The 20,162-nt window shown below is 34.5% G+C and overlaps 1 protein-coding gene across 1 annotated transcript in view; it reads left to right on the top strand.

The window, feature by feature from the left end:
• LOC146993936 (uncharacterized) overlaps positions 1-17,462 on the top strand; it is a 28,467-nt gene extending 11,005 nt beyond the window's left edge. Inside the window, exon 2 of the transcript XR_015043929.1 lies at positions 17,058-17,462. The gene's annotated coding sequence lies outside the window, so the exon portion shown is untranslated. The remainder of the gene's footprint in view (positions 1-17,057) is intronic.
• The last annotated feature ends 2,700 nt before the right edge of the window (positions 17,463-20,162 follow it).

Genomic DNA, 20,162 nt, shown 5'->3' with positions numbered 1-20,162 from the left:
TTTTTACTTTTTAGATGCGAGTATAGTAAACACATTTATTCTATTTAAGTTTGTTAGCGAACCCAATCATGATGTAAACACAATGAAAGATTTTCTTCTTTCAGTTATAGAAGGTCTAATGGCACTTGCAGGCAAGAAAGAGCTGAAAAGAAAACTGAAATCCTCAGTTCAAATAAAAACTAAAACCCGTTCGTACAACCAGAAAAGAGACTAAAAAATGTAAGTCATACGCCAAAGAGAAAGAGTGCATATTGCAGCACATCGAAAAAAGAACGACAAACATTTTGGATGTGTGAAACATGTGAAGTGCCTCTATGTTTACAAAAGAATGAAACAACATGGTTTTCAAAGTTTCATGAAAAATGACTTTTTTTCAATTTTAATCATATATAAATGTTTTTGAATCAAGTGCCAATATTAATATTTTATTTAGTATCATATGTATGTGTATCAAATTTTAATCTTAAAATATTTTCTTTTGTGCCTAAAATTTAAAAATATTAAATATATATATGCAAAATGTGCAGTCATGCATATATGCAATAAGTACAAAATACATTTTAGTGTGTTTATTATGAATATTTTAGAATGCACGCTTTATTTTGTTTATTCATTCCACATATGATTTTTTTTTCCTGCTATACACCAATATGCTATAAAACATGTGCTAGTTGCATGGTCAAACGGTATCCCACCTTCCCCCGTAAAAAATAAAAGCGCAGAATTTTTTTCAAGCCTTAAAGGCACTTAAGTAAGTCCATCTGACTTATTCTAAGACATTTTTTTAAAGATTAAAATATATTTTAAATATGCGTGTCGCAAAGGGTTAACAAGTGGCAAGATAACTTATGATAACAATTAAGTTCAAATGTAAAATTTAAATTCAAATAAATTTGTAGCCAAATGCTACAATTTAATGCACAGTTGGTTCAAAACTTAACCGGCATGGAATTCAACTATCAGCAATTATAATGCCGGACTGAAGACTACAAATCTTATCTAGTAACGTAGCCTCGAAAGGCAAAACACAGTTTGTTTTACAAACTAAAAACTTCATTTGGATTTTGGTAGGAAAACGGATGGGGAAGTTGACAGTAAAGATCCCAAACATAAAAAAACTCTGGTCACAAAATAATAGGACATTACATTATACTTTGTTCCCTGATTAATTATTCATTACATGAAAAATAGTGTAATGCATTTTTGTTTGCATTATATACAAATTATTTATTTTATTTAACATATTAACCATATTTTTCGACCTATAGATACAACACTTCTTCACTTCAGAAGTAAGAGTGAGTGAGTGAGTTTTTTGGTGCAAAAACCAATGGTGATTATGATGCGCCAAACAAATTGTGGGATGACCTAATTTAGAAATGAAAAACTTATTAATAAAATTGTTAAAAAGCTACATGTACCAAATCCAGAGGATGGAGTCATATAAATAACCTGATAAAAACACACATTAGAATACAAAACAAAATCTGCTGAACAGATTACATTAAATAATAAAAGCCAGTCTCTTTCAAATAATAAAATAAATTACAATTGACCTCTCTTCCGATTAAACGGTCGAGAGGTAAGTCACAGCTATTAAAATATTTCTGACGAAGACTGTTAAAACAGGGACACTCAATTAAAATATGATGAACAGATAGACAAACATTACAATATGAACAAACAGGTTCATTCTCAGCTTTTAAAAGGTAGTTATGCGTCACTCTAGTGTGACCAATTCTGAGGCAAGTCAAAAAAACTTCCTCCTTACGATTTCTAGTTAATTCCCAATGCTCAATTCTAGGCTTTACATGTCTTAACTTGTTTTGAAGCTGAACATCCCAAAGTTGCTGCCATTTTTTTTCGGATCTTCTCTTTGACTACACAACAGATGTCTCCAAAAGGGGTGAGGCGACTGGGCAGATCAACAGCACATTTCGCTGTGATATCTGCCAGCTCATTCCCTTTTATTCCCACATGGCCGGGAACCCAGCAGTACAGGAAATAATATCCACGACTCGTTAAGTTTATATGTAACTTCGGAATATCCACTATGACTGGATTTTGAGTATGGGAAAAAGCTTCTAATGATTTAAGCGCACTACAAGAGTCTGTATAAACTATAAACTTTTTGTGGCAGAGCCTTCAGATGTACAAAAGACTATAATATATCGCAGTTAATTCGGACTTCAGAAGTAAGAATTAGAATTAAGAAAATATGAAGAGAGAACAGTATTTAAATAAATATATATGCTGGCTAGCAGAAGGATGCTTTCAAAGGACATTTTAAGAGAAACTGGCTCAGATTCACAATACATGTAAGAAAAACTACAAAAACTCCCATATAGCAGCCTGGAATACCACTGTTCAGTGGCTTATCACTCCAAATCATCAGGTATGATGATTGTTGTTGTGTATGATTACCATTGGTACAAAATTTGCTCATTATGATAATTTAATTTTAGCTTTTAAATTATAATCATAAATTACTTGTAATAAATTGAGTGATTAAAAAATACACACTTCTTAATATTTTTACCATTTACAATATTTAATCATAAAAAGTATTTCTAACACCGGTACAAAATTTACTTGTTATAATTTAATTTGATTTCCTTCACTTTGAAATATTTTTTTATGTTCTTTTAAAAACAGAATCTAAGAAACTAAAGTAACATATACTAGTTTGAAATGCATTTATTAACCTTTTGTAAATTTCATTATTCATAACATAAAAATTAACCTTTTGTAAATTTAAAATATTAGCTAAATACTATTATAATATAATATAAATATTAACTAATTCATTAAAGTGAATATTTAGTAATTTAAAATATTAACCTTCTGTACATTTCATTACTCATAACATAATAACTGCCATAAATTCATTTACGGTAGTGTTTCAAGAATTTATCATAGCAGTACTAGAAATGTTGAAAATTAGAGAAAGACTGTTTATTCTAATCAAGATCTTATTTTTAAAGATTGTTATTTAGTCTAGTTGACAATCCGCCATTTTTTTTTTTTTTTTTTTTTTTTTTTTTTTTTTTTTTCGTTTTTCAAAGCCCGGTCTACATTGGCGACCTAAGTTTGTCGCCAAATCAAAAAATCGCCGAAAGGACCAATACTAAAGCTATTTTCTCTTTTGTTTTTTGATTTTATACTTTCACAATTTCTTTAGAAACTGCATTGTTAAAACTGGAATTTTTGAATTTTATAATACAGAATGATATTCAAAGACAGATCTGAATTTTACTATTTTTTTCCATTAAATAGATAACTTTGCCAAGAAAAAGGGTCATTATTACATGATTATTTTACTTCCTTTAGGCTTTATATTTTGTTTTATGTGCTAACTTTAATTCAATACAAATTCATTTTCGTGTATCACGTTTAACCTGTTAATTTTGAATTTTCACTTATGTTAATATTGTTTGCTCAGCTAACTTGAATTTCTTACTTATTCTTTAATTATTTTGATTATAGACACTAAATACCACGTTTACGCGGCTTACTTCCATGCGTTTAAATATCTCATAATCGTTCCCCGATCATCCTCGCCGTCGATCAACCGTTGGTGAACTTGGCAAACTGCAACGGTGCCAACGGGTTCTTTGCGGATGAAAACCCAACTTGAATCCTTAGAAGGATTTGAAGGCATTATTTATAAACATACCATTCCATAAAAACGTGACAAAATTAAAATTTCTTCATAGTATTATATAATGGACATATCTTGGAGGAAATCTGTGCTGACTATCTCATTTTTTGGAGAATGTTTCAAAAAACATTGAAAACAAAATTAGTTTAATTTTCGGGGAAAGTGCAGAATCACCCACTGCTGGACACGTATTTAAGAACTGCACATACTCGGTGTCCTTCTACACATCGCCCTATAGTCACTTTAAAAAAATCCCAGAATTGCACAAAAATGGCATTGCGCACTCCCGTGACTTTTTTCACTTAAAAAGTCAAAGAAAATTGACAAAAATCCAATTCTTCTCAGCAGCACCAAACAAATAAGTGGGCGATTCTGCACTTTACCCAATTTTCTACTTTTGATTCTCAAAGTGGTTCTCATAACATACTTATCTTTGCTTTTTATTCTCTTCTTTTCCTTGGGTACAAGCATGGGATATTGTGAAAATGGCTCTAATCTGATTATGGACAGTTATCTGTACAAAAGAATTTTGCTGTTGATAAAGATAAGATTAAGATATGTCTTTTAAAATGTCTCAATGCACCATACAGAGTGTCGACTCGAGGCAGTTTTCTATCTGACACAACTCATATGGGTCAAAAATTCTGCTGCTCAGTGTTTCCTCAACATGTAAAATTTTTGGCGCCCTCTAAAGTCTGTTGCCCAGCGCCTGCCCTAAATTTAAAAATTTTCTTGCTCGGTGCTTAATTCTAAAATAAATTATAATGAGTGATAATAATACATTCCTCTGTCTTTCCGCTTTACTTGCTGCCCGTGGTTGCTGTTCACTGTAAAGCTAAATTTCTTCAGAGGATATGACTGCGGTTGATTTCCATAACAAATATACCCCTTACACCAGCATAATCATCTCTGATGATAATAGGCTGACATATTTATGCTTTGCAAGTGTGCTGGCACTCCTAATGCCGCGTGCTGTATTATTTTTATAATTTTTTTAACTAAAAACTCTAGAAATTCAATATTATGATCCTAGAGACAAATAATATATGAATTTAAAAAAATCTACTCTTGCCCATTGTTCTGTGGGTAGTGGTTGCACTGTGAAACCACTGCGTGTCTAGAACTTTAAAACTTTACTGAGGTAGTAGGATAAAAAAAACTTACCATTCTCCGTGCGCGTTCCAATAAATGACGAAATTTACGAATTTAAAAAAAAAAATGTATGTAAGAATTGCATTATATATAATTTTTTTTACATGATTTTACAAATCATCAAAAAAATTTAACTTTTATGTAATTTTTCTAAAGCAGTAAAGATATAAGTACCTACATATTAAGAGTGTTTGTCTAAATGGATTAAAAAAAAAACTCAGTAAAAACAAGATTAAAAAGGAATAAAAAAATTTCAAAGAACAAATTTTTTTTGTGACTTTGTTCAAAGCATGTTTTGTCTTTTTGGTACACGCATAGACCCACATTGCACGTTTCGCACATGTATCTTCTATGGGGTTTCTTCCTTGTGCTACAAAATGCCTGAATCTAAATTTCACTGGTATATGTCCAGCCTTATTTAGTTTCCTTTCATCTAGCACATGAAATTTATGTTTTTTTATGTTAATGTGGGGGGAGCTTGGTCTTTTTGGCTTTGGTACGGATCATTCGTTTCCCATTCATACTTACTTTATTCATATTTTGTCCCAAAATATTCAGAAAATATTTTTAATTTAAATAAAACTTTGCGATTTCTATTTTTAATTATAGCAAAGTATACTTACATTAAATTTAAATCACAGAAAGTAATTTATAAAATCGCAATACTAGCTTGGGGAGCAAGAGCGCTGAGGTCAGAGAAAAGTCTCTGGAAAAGAAAGACCTTTTTACTGGGCAGGTGTATGTATTGTTTAGTATTAAAATAACTGTGGTTTCAAAATCCGGTACTATTTGGTTTCGAGGGCCGTAAAAAACCGCCAATGCTGCCAAAAATAATTGCGGCAAGAAAGGAAGTATACTAGTAAATAACTATTGATGTTTTGATTGTAGATTTAATTTTTAGGCTGATGTTTTAATTTAGATGAAAGTTAATTTCATATAATACTTTTTTATTATTATAATTTATATGAAAAAGGCTAAACATGACTGAGTGGAAGCATAAGAGTAACTATTTCAGATCATTATTATAATTCATATAAAAATTGCTAAACATAACTGAATGGATGCCTGCATTGCTATTTCACTACCAATTTATTGCTAAAGCATAATTTCATCTCGTTGGTTGTTCAAACGTAATTTTCTATAATGAATGAGGCCTTTTCTTTGAAAATATTCTCGGTAAAGTGCAGAATCGCTCACTTATTTGTTTGCTGCTTTTTACAAGGGTAAAAACAATTGGATTTTTGTCAATTCTCTTTTACTTTTTAAGTGAAAATAGGTCGATGTGCTCATGGATACCGTGTATGTGCAATTCTTAAAAACGCGTCAAACAGTGTGTGATTCTGCACTTTACTCAAAATTTTATTGCCGACTTTTCATCGTGGGCAATTCCCAAATTGTTAAATCCATAGGATAAAAAAAAAAGGATTTAAAATTTAAACTATTTCAATGGCGTCTTAAGAAATATACAACTTATGCAATCTGAAATCAATGCATACGCTAGATTTGGCACGCTGTTAAATGGGCGCATTTGCTACATTTGGCGCTTTTGCGCATACATTTTCGCTGCAATTTTTTACGGCTCTCAAAACCAAATAGTACCCAAAATCCCTTATCTATATCCGGGTAAAAATAAACATTCCTATTTGAGAAGCAAGCAAAAATGCCATTGTGGAGAGCAGTAGTTTCAAAGTGCGGCCACCGAGCCTCTAGAGCATTGTGGCACAATGCTGTAGTGCAGGGATGGGCAAACTACGGCCCACAGGCCAACCCCGGCCCGCCGGATTGTTCCACCCGGCCCGTGCATAGAATTTAATTTGCCGCTTCGAGGCAAATTAAAAGAAATATGTATTTATGTATTTTATACAATCTCCTTTTCTAATTTCTTTAAATATTGTTTTTTGTTCCTTTTTTTTTTTCAAAGGGTTGTTGATCTTTTTACTTTCTATTTTTGTTCTAAAAACACAAATTGGCGTAAATAGCAAGCGCAGACAGCTTTCAATTGGTAAAGAGTTAAAAATGGAAGTTCTTTGTTAATTATAGCTGTAGACTGGCGCCAACAAGTGTTTTTACTTTCTCGGGAAGCAGACATATGGCAATCCAATATAGGTGAATCAGACCTCTTAGAAAAAACTTAATCTTAACATAATTATCTTAAAACTTAATCTGTGTGCTGGGCAACTAACTAACAACGACTTGTCTCATTTCCCGAAGTTAACAAATAAAGAGAAGCTTAAGAATTATGAAGATGTCTTGAAAAAAGTGCATTTTGAGTTCGAACGAAGATTCAAGATTTCAGTGCCATTCAACCAGAATTGGATAATTTTACCATGCCTTTGAAAGTAAATTGTGAAGCAGTGAGGTCAGATTTGCAGCTTGAATTAATTGAGTTGCAATCTAACAATCGTCTCAAGCAGTTTTTTCTAAATATGCCAAGAATTTTATACGAGGGCCATCCAGGAAGTAGATTACGTTTCCGTCTGTGTCCGCTAGGGGCGGGGCTAGCGCGGCCATCTTGGGGTCAGAGCGTTGCGCAGCTCAGTCTGCATCTAGCCGTGCTAGTGAGAGGTTCGTGCTGTGCTCCGTTCAGATACTGTGACGGTTTGAAATGTCTGCGTTAATTGAAAATCTTGCGAGCTGAGAGGTGCGCTCAGTAATAAGGTTTCTGACTGCAAAAAACTGTAAACCGATAGAAATCTATCGGCAGCTTCGTGAAGTGTATGGGGACAACATTATCACTGAAGGTGGAGTGCGTCAGTGGGTCATAAGATTTCAAAATGGCCGAACCAATGTTCACGACGAAGATCGAAGTGGGAGACCCAGCATAGTGACCGCCGAACTTCTCGAAAAAGTCGATGCTAAAGTCCGTGAAAATCGAAATTTCACAATAACGGAACTTTCTTTGAGTTTTCCACAAATTTCGCGAAGTTTGTTGCACGAAATCATCAGCGAAAAGCTTGGTTACCACAAGTTTTGTGCAAGATGGAAGGCAAGAAGAGGTAACGAAGTGGTTGAAGGCGCAGGCGGCCGAATTTTTCGACGAAGGAATTTCCAAGCTCGTACATCGCTACGATAAATGCCTTAATTTGTATGGTGACTATGTAGAAAAGTAGTATTTGAGTGTGGCTTTCATCTGTATATAATAAAATTTGTTTCCTATACTTTGTTTATTTTTTTATTCCAAAACGTAATCTACTTTCTGGATAGCCCTCGTAAACCATTATCGAAAGTAAGCTTCCCAAATTTAATATCTCACGCCCAGAAAATCAGTGCTATATTTGCTTCATCTTATATACAGTGGATGGACAAAAATATGGAAACACCTTTTTAAATGCATGTTTGAAAAGAAAGATTGATTTTAATTAAATATGTAGGTGGCGCTGGCGTTTTTGACTACTGACGCCACCTATACAACTTCGTAAATGTGCTAAACAGTTCAGTTGTTGTCGGAGTACTGTTATGTGAGGTTGTCATTGCATTATGTCAGAGTTGACAGACTTCGAACGTGGGCAAATTGTTGGAGCACGTATGGTAGGTGCTTCCGTAAGCAAGGTAGCCGAGGTGTTTAGTGTTTCAAGAGGTACTGTATCGAAGATTTATTCCGCATATTTGAAAAGCGGAAAAACATCATCTGCTAAATCACAGCGCGGACGAAAGTGTGTCCTGAGCGATCGTGACAGACGATCATTAAGGGCAATTGTGACCAAAAATAAGAAGACCACAGCTGCAAAAGTTACTGCTGATATGAATGTTGTGTTACCGAACCCTGTGAGTACCAAAACAATTAGAAGGGAGCTTCATAAACAGGGAACTGCTGGCCGTGCTGCAAATGAGAAGCCACTCATCAGTGATGCTAATGCCCGTAACAGGAAAAGGTGGTGTTTAAGTCATAAAGCCTGGACTATAGAGCAGTGGAAGCGAGTAATATGGTCTGACGAGTCTTCTTTCACATTGTTTCCCACTTGTGGCCGAGTTTACGTCTGGAGAACGCCATCTCAAGCCTATAATACAGACTGCTTGTTGCCAAGAGTGAAACATGGCGGGGGTTCTGTTATGGTTTGGGCAGCCATATCGTGGTTCTCTGCTAGCCCCATGATAACTGTGTCAGGGCACATGACTGCCAAGACTTATGTGAACATTTTGGCCGATCAAGTTCATCCCATGGTACAAACTTTGTTCCCCGATGGTGATGGTGTCTTCCAAGACGACAAAGTCCGTGTTCACACAGCTCACATTGTTCAGGACTGGTTTTCTGAGCACGAGGATGAGTTGTCCCATCTCCCCTGGCCACCATAGTCACCAGACCTGAATATTGTCGAACCTTTGTGGTCTACATTGGAACGGAAAGTGCATTCTCGTTATCCACCGCCAACATCGTTATCTGAACTTGCTGCCGTTTTGCAGGAAGAATGGTATAATATTCCCTTGGCAAACATACAGGAACTGTATTTATTCATTCCGAGAAGACTGCAAGCTGTTTTGGATGCCAACGGGTTTCCTACACCATATTAAGCAAAGAAACATGTTTTTTAAAGGTGTTTCCATATTTTTGTCTAACCCCTGCATGTGAACAATTGTGTTCAACTATGAACCTTAGAAAGAATTATTTCAGAAGTAGACTGACAGATGAGCACTTATCCTCGTTCCTTATAACCAGCACATCTCACTTCGAAACTCAATATAAGGAACTTTTAAAAGTGAAATCGCAATTTCATTCATCTCATTAGCATTGCTTAAATTGTAATACTTGTATATTGTTTTTAAAGTTTTAGAAAATTTTTATCTTGGCCCGCCAAACTTTTTGTTTTCGATTTTTGGCCCGCGACCGAAAAAGTTCGCCCATCCCTGCTCTAGTGGCACAATGGTCGCGCTCTGAAACCACAATGTAAATGCCATACATATAGAGGTATTTTTTTATATATTCAGTTTAATTATTGCTATTTTTTATAGTTTATGATAGAAATCATGATGTACAATAAATAACTTTTGAAATTTAAAAATTTTTATATAAATAAAAGGAAGATATTTTGTCTCATTGAAAACAAATTTTAAAAGGCATCCGATTTGAAGTACTAAGACCTAAAACGTTTGATTCTGCAGTCATTTTGTGTTATTTAGAGGTAAAAGATCAGTAATCAATTGATTTTCCCTCAAAAATTTCGGAAAGAAGAGCAGAAAAAAAATTCGAAAATTGGTGGTTTCGGGGAGCGAACACCGAGTGTTAAAGGGTTAACTGTTAATATTCTTGGTGCACGGGATTTGGCTGCTGGAAATTGACTGACACTTTGTCTTCCCTCCCAAACTCTCCAGTGGCTCAATAACAATCATACACTCTCAGATTATGTCAACTGTTATTTTGCAATCACTTATTGATATAAAAATTTTTAATTAATGGTAATATTTTCAGAAACTTATAATAATTTTGTCTTAAACATTACTGCTTTTAGCAGGCCCGTGCCAAGCATAATTGGTGCCGTTGTGCAAATGTCTAGCGAGCATCTTTATGCAGTGACAATATTAAAGGCAAATTGCTTATGGTTAACACTTAAACTGAAGCATCATTAACATACTAATATTAAAAACCCCCAAAATTACATTTTATCTTTTAATTTATCTAATTATGCAAACATTTTGTGCTTTGTTAAAACCCACACTGAAACATATTTATTGAACAATTATACATATAATTAAGTTATAAAAAGCTGACTAAGGGGTATAATGGTTATCGTTGCTGCCTGCTAATCCAAAGAGCCCGGGTTCAAATCCCGGACAAGGCAAGGATGTTTGTGAATTTATAGTGTCTATGCGGCACAGGGGCACTCTAAATATGCAGTGAGCCGAAAGTCCTCTCGAGGGGTTGATGGAAGGGGAAGAGGGGTATGAGACCCTCAAACACGTCTCCTGCCCCCATGGTGCTCTCCATCAAAATTGAGGGTGAAACCGAGCTAAATCTGTAGTTCAGACAATCTCAACAACAACATGTTACACAAAAGTAATGCTGCAAGCGAAGCGAAATAATACACTAAGTGCATTGGATACCAAATATATTGCTGAACCCTATTTATTACCTTAAAATTAAAAACAAATTAATTTACATATCTAATAAGTTTGCACTAAATAAATTGTTGTTTGCAGCGCAGTTTGAGACAAAGTTCAAACTGTGATTACGACAGGGCACAAAAGATGCTGTAGGGCTGGTATCTAGGGAAACATCCAAAATTATTTTCTGCACACCGCTATGTTGTTGACAGTGGTGTAGCTTAGAGTTTCAACCGGCAATTTATTATCGGTTTGATTTTGATCAGTTAATGCTTTTTGCAGTTTTTGATATAAGTTGAGCTGATCTTGTAAATGTATGTGAACAAAATATGCGATGCCGGTGCATATGTAAGGCTAGAGGCCTGTGCCATAGATATGTTCGACAAATTGCTTAGTTCTTATTTTGTGTCTACTATTGCAATCGCAGTAATTTAATCGCATTTATCTTTTTTTTTTTTTTTTTTTTTTTTTTTTTTTTTTTTTTTTTTTTCATAATTGCTTGAATTGCTACATAGAAAAAAATGCAAGTGCAGTTACATATTATGTTAAATTTAGATTTCCTTTTTAATTCAGAAAAGTGACGATTTGAGCATGATTATTTGAAAAAAAAAAACATTTTTACATGAACCGTTTGTTTATTAAACTAAAAGTTATTATCTTTTAAGAAGAAAGGTTTGGCATATTTATCGAGTACCACTGAATTTTAAATATACCTATTTGAGATTCAAAGTGAAGTAAAAATATACAAGGTATTCTAAAATAAAAAATTGGCTTTTTACGATTTTTAGTGATACGGAAACCCGAAGGAAAATGTTTTGGTATTTCATTAAGTCCTAAATAGATACTTTAAATTTGATTTGTTTACTTTAACAAACAAAAGATTACCACCACTTCCTTGAATTATTTGGTATTGATCTAATATATCATATATTTTCCAAAAAATGGTTTAAGATATAATTAGTTTTTTCAGAAATAAGGTAAAATATGTCAAACGGTGTCTTTCTGAGTGTTTTGAAGAAGTGTTTTATGCAATACTTATTTTCTACTTTTATTTTTACTTCCACTTTTTCTGTTTTCATTTTCCCCCAGATGTCAGAAAAAATTGTCTGGCTATCAAAATTTAATGAAGAAAAAGAAAATGTGAGGAAGGCCAGAACTAAAAAATTACTCAGTTTTTGCAAAATCCAGAGAATATCCAAGCTAATGCTACTAGCACTAGTTGTCCATCAATGTGTCAGTTTCCACTGAAATTACCAGAAGAATCTAATAATCAGAAGGAATTAGAAAGTGTTTTCACCCAAGAAATTACCTTTAACTTCAATGCAGCCGGCCGAAAAAAACAGAAGAAATACTAGTAAACTCTACAATTTCTGCAACAGATATGCATCAGCCTGTGCCTGATGATTCCGGATTATCTCCAAGTCCATTATTGAAATGCCAAGTTCAAGCCTTATTAGAAAATGGTCCTGGATATTATGAAAACCTGGTTTCCAGTTTCAGTTTCCCAAAATATAAAAATCGACATAATTTTTTTAGACGTATATTTGTTGAATCTTGGTAAACAACAGAATAGTTAAAAAGGATTGTTCCTAAATTCTGCTGAAAAAATTTCTATTTATTGTTTTTGTTGCAAAATTTCTAACAGTTTCAGCAACATAAAATTGTGTACTTCTGAATTTAATAACTGGAACCACTTAAATGAGCACTTAAAACTTAATGAAAAAAATAAAACGCATTTCCGGAATCTCCATCTTTGGTCGGATTTCTTAGAACAATTAAGAAAGAATAAGCCTGTCGTTTCGGAATTTAAGAATTTATTAAGAAAAGAGATTAAGCATTGGCATGATGTTATTGAAAGAATTATCTATACCATTCAGTTTTTAGCCAATTTTAAATAGCCAAACAAAACTTAGCCTTCCTTGGTTCCAGTAACAAATTATTCGAAAGAAATGATAATTTTTAAAGTATATAGAAATGATCAAAAAATCTGACTCTATCATGTCTACATATTAATAAAACTCGAAAAATATGCCTCATTACCTTGGAGATAAAATTCAAAATGAAACAATTAGCTTATCAGGGGATAATATAAAGCAGATTATTTTAAATAAGGTTAAACAGGCAAAGTATTTTTCGAATTTACTTGATTGTACCCCTGATGCCAGCTATCAAGAGCAGATATCAATTTGTAGGAGAAATTTTAATTTAGAAAATATACACATGAGTACTGAAGAAAGGTTTTTAGTGTTTTGTGTTACAATAGATATGACTGGTGAAGGACTTTAGAGGGAAATGGTTTAGATATTAGTAATTAATGAGGCCAGGAATACGACAATGGTCAAAACATGGGAGGTAAACAGTTTTCGAGTAATTATACTCAAATCGTTGCTTTTCCAATTAAAAATGTTAACCTAAATTTAACATAATATGTAACTATACATACCTTTTTTTATGTAGAATAACAATAAGCAATCACAAAAAAGATAAATATTTAACAAATTACTACGATTGACCCAGTAAACACAAAATAAGGATTAAGCCATTTTTCAAATGCATCTACACTTACACACGCATCGGCATCACATATTTTCACGTTCAAATAAGACAGAAGAGACCACCAGAGACGAACTCCTCTTCTGGTTATAACTTGCGGTCAAATAAGACAGCGTGCTAGGAGGAAGAGGCACTCAGACCTGGCAAGCTCAAGGCTGACTTAACACAGTTAAACACTCCAGGCCCTAGAGGCGATTCAAGAAGCCACCAACCTATCGGTCGAGCCGACAAGCTAAGACAGCTGAGTTGACAGGAATACTCAGCAACTCACATTCCATGTCTCCGACCTGGAAGGATGGTAAAACATCTGCTATCAACAGGAGCCCCAACCCCAGACAGCAGAACAAAGTCATTTAAACACTGACAGTCAGACCAGAGCACCAATCCAGCCTGCTAACACTACGTCATGGTATAAAGATGTCAGCTTTAGACGCCCCCAGGGAGAGACCTAGGAAGGAAATGAATATGCAGTTTTGAGGCTCCAGGCACTCACTGGAAACCTCAGTTTAAAAACTCGCTGAATTTGTCAACTCCACCGAAGGGGGTGTCTCACCCCGGCAACCATCAATATCTGGCGATACAGCTCCATGACAACCAACGGAACGGACAAAACAATACCATATGGTCCCTGCTGAGCCTGAAACAGCCATTGCCAGCGATGGCACCAGTCCTGTGGAACTGATTTTAAACACCTGTGGCCGTGACTGCCTAGGTACAGAACCTAATCAATAGCTTCCCAGGTTTTAACCTGAGTCGACCCCCCCTCCCCCGAAGGGCGTTCAAATAAGACAGGAGGCAGGTGACCACTGGGTGAGCAGCTGTGCCATCATGAAGACTTTCAGCTTTATTTCTCACTCAGTGGGACCATGTTTATTTAAATTTCATAATCTGTGCAATATATTAAATTTGGATATATACATTAAATTATTATGCATAAATATATACATTAAATAAAGTTATGAGAAAATTTTGATATATATATATATATATATATATATATATATATATACGTAAAAATTAATGTAATACTAGCTGCAGAGATGAATTTTTTGAGTTCATAAGTGTTTATGAACAGTTCATAGGAATTTGAATTCATAAAGATATTAAGTACATAAGCTCAATTAGTACATTGGAATTAGAGTTCTTAGGAATTTATTGAGATACACTGCTGGCCATTAAAATTGCAACGCCAGGAAGGAATGAACTGACGAACGCCAAAGTCACATGAAAGGAAGAAGAGGTTGGCATATGCAAATAATTAGTATTTCAGAGCATTTAGACGACCCAGGAGGGAGGAACGACATCTGTAGTACTGCATAAAAGAAAAATTGCATAGTGGATTTCTCATTTGGAAAGTGCTTTGTAAGGTTGGAGTTTGCTCATAATATTGTGTTATGCCTCAAATAAGAAGAGGAAATGCTTACCAGGAAGTTCCAAAATTCAATAGAGGCAGGGTCGTTGCTAATCAAAAGTGTAGATTATCGTTCCGTGATATCTGGTCAGCATCCAACCACTGTCATGCGAATATGGAATCAATGGGTTGCTGAGGGTCATACTGAATGGCATGCAGGATCTCAACGCCCTCCCATGACTAAAGCGAGAGAGGACAGACATATTGTGATGTCAGCCCTGCAAAATTGTACGACCACATCACAGAGCATTAGTCAAGAAGTGGGCATGCTTGCAGCACGCCCAGTATCAGCTCACAAGGTGCGTCGACGTTTGCAGCAGGGTGACCATTACTTCAGCTTCCCTTGACAATGCAGCATAGAGAGGGACGGCGACTCTGATGCTTCAGACGAAAAAGCTGGGTACAGGAGTGGCACAATGTCGCCTTTTCCAATGAGTCCCTGTTCTACGTGCATATTTTGATGGCCATATACGTGTGTGGAGTGTCGTAGGAGACTGCACGTCGCCTGCTTGCATTCGATAACTGCATAGGAGCCCTGCACCTGGTGTGATGGTTCGAGCAGCCATTGGGTACATGACATGCACGTCTCTAGTTTGGATCGACAGTAATTTGAACGCTGATGGGTACATTTCTGACATGTTACATCCAATGGTTGTGCCTTATCTTCAACACTCCCGAAAGTCATGTCCCAACAAGATAATGCAACACTACATGTTGCACGTCGTGTTTTGACCTTCCTAGATACGCAGGGTATTCGATCGCTGCCCTGGCGTGCACGGTGTCCAGTTCTCTCACCCATTGAAAACATCTGGTCATGGGTCATTGAGAGACTAGCCCGCCACCACCTCTCCAGCTAATAGGGTTGATGAATTGTGGCATAGACTTGAAGTAACATGGAATGAGTTGCCCGTTTCTGTAATCCAATCCCAGTTTGATTTTATGCCTGATGGGGTAAGGGCTGTTTTACCTGCCAGGGGTGGCACGTGTTTCTACTAAATTCACACCCCTCTAGACCTCCAAAATGCATACAAATTTAATCACTTTGTCTTCATGCCGTTCTGTTTGCGTGCAATAAATATCTTTTTCTTATTTGCTTTACTTCATGGTGTTGCAATTTTAATGGCCAGTAGTGTATTTAAAAGAGTTAAAAGTTCATATGTTTCTTTTTGATGCCTTGAGTATCAATAAAACAACACAAAAACAAGTTCAAATAAGACAAGAATTTTCCTGTTCAGACAGGCAGCGAAGACTGACTGCTTGTTTTGATGATCGCCCAGCGCCTTTCTGACTCTACACAACATATTTGCACTGCCTTTGTTACAATTGAAGTGGTTATCGCATCTAGAGACGGTCCCCCACTAGACGGGAGTTTTCTGAGAAACGAGATTCTAGTAGCATTTATTTGGGAGTTTCCCTGGAAGAAGCAACTTCGCTGGAACTGAAGTCCTGGCTGCATGGGATGTTTTGAAATTTCTCTGAAAATGTTCTGTGTGCAGCTCTGTTCCGCTTAGAGATCAACCAATCAGACGAAAGTTCTGCTTCTGAAAGATCACATGATCCTAATCTGAGCAATAATCGGACATTCAAGTCTGTTTCGTAAGTGAAAATGATAACCTAACTATATAGGTATGGTGAAATGAGGGTTCTGAGAAATATCCCTTTCGAAGTCCCGTCTCACGTAGTGGAAGCATATGTGATAGGGATTTAAGAAAGTGGTAATTTCGTACAACATCCTCTCCACTTATTGTTACTGTGATTGCATAATCGGTAAGGAATGAAAATTTGTATCAGTCAGTTGTTTCTCACTCAGGCAGTGTCTTTTTGTAGGAAATTTTGCACTTTATTAGCCATAAATATAATATCACTGAATACGTGTAGTTCAACTCAGTTACGAATTCCAGTACATGTAGTGACCACATAGATGTTTTTATGGTTATGCAGTAATTTTTTTTAAACCTTAGAATGTACATAATTAAAAAAAAATTTTGATATGAATATTTTCAGATTTCAAGGTATTTATTGGTATGATGCATGCATGTAGAAATGTTTTCATGTTCTCTTCGTTTATATTACATATTGCATTACATAAAATTTTAATTTACTTTTTGTCTGGTATATTGAAAATTTTTGTCTTTGACAAACAACAGGCTTTAACATATACAAGAGAATTAGAAGCTTGCATAAACACTGAATTGCTTCTAAATTAAAATTACCTGGGCAATAACAAATTCCTATTTTTTTCAGTTTTGATAGTGGCTTACACATAAAATATTTGACAAATTATACTGGACAACCCAACTTCAGGATCCTTCTGCTTGGCTGATGGTGGACTTCCACGAAGAAGAAAAAAGTACTATCTCTTCCACTGCATGACCAATTTTCTTTCCAAAGATATATGTATCAAACCTATGCTTCCAATGGAATAAATATATTTTTGTCATCAGCTCCAAAATGTAATGTCTTGTAAAACTTTTTGCTCCAGTACAGAAAGAATGAAATAAAATGAGAGACTGCAAAATTTTATTAATGGTATTTACTCTGAAAAAGAAAATCTGTTGTATCTTGTAAAAAGGAGAAAAAAAAAAATTACCAATAGCCAATAGCCAACATTTTCATATGCATATTTCTGTAGAAAACTGTAACATCTGTTGTTTTATAATAAAAAGCCTCAAAAAGAAATATACCCATGGCCTACTTTAAAATACTTTTATCGAAATATTTTCATTGAAAATATGAACTTTCCTGAAACAAGTAAGGAACCTTACTTAATATGCTTTAACCTTATATATCCTTGAGCTATGAATGTTTCTTTCTGTAGAAAATTATTCAGAACATATGGCCCTGCAAAAAAGATTAATTAAAAATCTCATTCTTCTAAAAGAATTTAGAATAGCTTCTAGGATTGGTGCAATGCTCTCAAATGGCACTTTTTAAACTAGTATAACCCTTTTTCGCTATCCAGGTATTAAATATAAAATAAAGGTTTAAACATTAATACATTTTCATTAAATGTTTATTTCTTTGCGCAACAATATACAAAAAGAAGCAGTTTTAGGATTTGCTTCAAATATACAAAAATATGTGAAAGAAAATCGTGTCTTAGCCAGATCGTGCATTACAAATAAAGCCCTGGTGCTGTATTTGATACTGCTGGCCATAAAGGATGTACAGCATTTTTTAGTATTTAATAATATTTGCGCTTAATATGCATTAAAGCTGAAAAATTATTCCACATAAGTATGTGGTGCTGAATTGCAGGAGATCATTCAGAAATTGTAAAAAATTCAGTTCTAGCTCTAATCCCGAATACCGTCAAGGATTTTTGCGGACACTCATGTTTTAAATTCTAATCACTAAAGAACTCAGTAAGTTCCTTTTGGTCTTCTTATATTGGAAATGTTTAATTTTATTAATGTTGGTCAAAATATTATTTTTTAATACAAGGTATCAGTTTGAAATTAAAATTTGATAAAAAAAATATTTGCAAATTTGTGTTCCTAGTGTTTTTAAGTGATCTGCAATAATTTTTGCAATTACTTTTTTTTTTTTGGTAATACAATTGTCAACTGTTTAAAAAATATAAATGAATCATTTTCCATACTGTTTTTCCAAATATTGATCAATTTAATAAAACCTTAAATTTTATTCAATTTAAATATATTGCTAACTTTTCTTTAAAGAGCCAAGTTAAAATCATGTATTATCAAAAATTATCTGACAAAATGCATAAATTTTATAGTGGTAATTCATTTTTAAAAACAGGAGCAAGATCAGATTTTTATTACAATAATTTTAAGTTATATTTGAATGTCTTTACATAGATTTGAATAGGAACAGTTGTTAAGGGCACTGCTTAATAAAGTTGATAATGTTGTGTCTCTCGATAGATCAGGTGATGTGTAAAAGTTGCATGTATATTAACAGCAGCTTTAACATGTTATTAAAGCCATTGCTTATGCCCTTCATCACTTTTGCCTAATTTGTGCATTTTTGAGAGCAACTTTTCCATGCTAAACTTTTAATTTAAAAAAAATCATCAACTTTGCTATACAGTCAAAAGTCGTTAATCCGGACTTTTCTGCATGCCATCTTACGCGATTTAAACTGATGATCTATAATCCGGAAAAATCGATAATCCGGACTCGTCGGGACTTCGACGATTCCGAATTATCGATTTTTCCGGATTATAGATCATCAGTTTAAATCGCGTAAGATGGCATGCAGAAATTCTAAAATTAAAAATATGAAACCGTAATTTATGAAATAAAGAATAATTATGATCTAAAGGGTATCAAAATTTACAAAAAAAAAGCTTCATATTTATTTGTTTACTTTATTAAACATTTCTTTCAATGTAAGTTGTTTAAGTTGCTTCGTTTTATGTGATAATACTTTCTCTTTAATTCTATAAACAGACATAATTTTTTGTTCACTTACAAAGTTCCGCTGTTCAAGTCCCGTTAATTGCTGTGCCGAGAATACCGACTAACTTGTCAATCGAAAATTTTCGTTTTCACTAACCTCTCTGTCACATTCTTCATGTCTTTATCCATTTTTTTCAGCAATTCCACTTTTTGTTTGATGGACATCGAAACATACTTTCGTTTTGTACGATCGTTTGGGAGCTCCAGAATCAAAAATTCTATTTGACATAATCGAAAGTTCAAGTTTACTTTTACAGTATTGCTCTTACAGGCTGCAAAAAATAATAAGCCGGATCCAATTCGAAAATTAAGGAACAACGCAATCATCAACATTAACTTAAATAGATAATTAGATAATTTTAGCTTACACCGTCCGTTATACATAAAACGCGCACGCGAAAATGTATTCTGCGCTTGCGCACACGCAAATGCGCAGTCGTAAGAGGTCTTACGCGCACGCGTAAACGCCTATACGCATGTGTCAACGCGGCGCATGCGCAGAAAGTTTTTAGCTTTGAGGTCCGGATTATAGATCATTCCGAATTATGGGTGTCCGAATTAACGACTTTTGACTGTATATGTCTTCCTCGTTTGTGTGTTTTTCGTAAGAACTAGAAAATAACAATTCTTCATTGATCTGTTCTGTGCAAATATATCTTACATATAATATCAGCTGAACTATTTTTGAAGTATCAGATGTTTCTTCCTGATTAACTGCAAATTCGGGCTTTCTTTTAGTAATAAACTTCTGAACCTGGTTTACGTTTGATCCCAACGAAACGAGCTTGCTACATGTTTATTTTTCGGGGTTACTGCCATGTGTAACATGAAAACAAGCCATTTTCTCTCGACCTTTACAAAGGCAGATAGATCTCGTACCTTTGCTATATTCAAAATAACCTTGCCTTCTAGTGGTCTGTGACAT

Source organism: Stegodyphus dumicola, chromosome 11, assembly GCF_044657685.1.
Source record: "Stegodyphus dumicola isolate Sdum_Otavi_A_Nest chromosome 11, ASM4465768v1".
NCBI lineage: Eukaryota > Metazoa > Arthropoda > Arachnida > Araneae > Eresidae > Stegodyphus > Stegodyphus dumicola.
The sequence above is the reverse complement of the archived record's forward strand: the minus strand, read 5'-3'. Positions and strand labels throughout refer to the sequence as shown.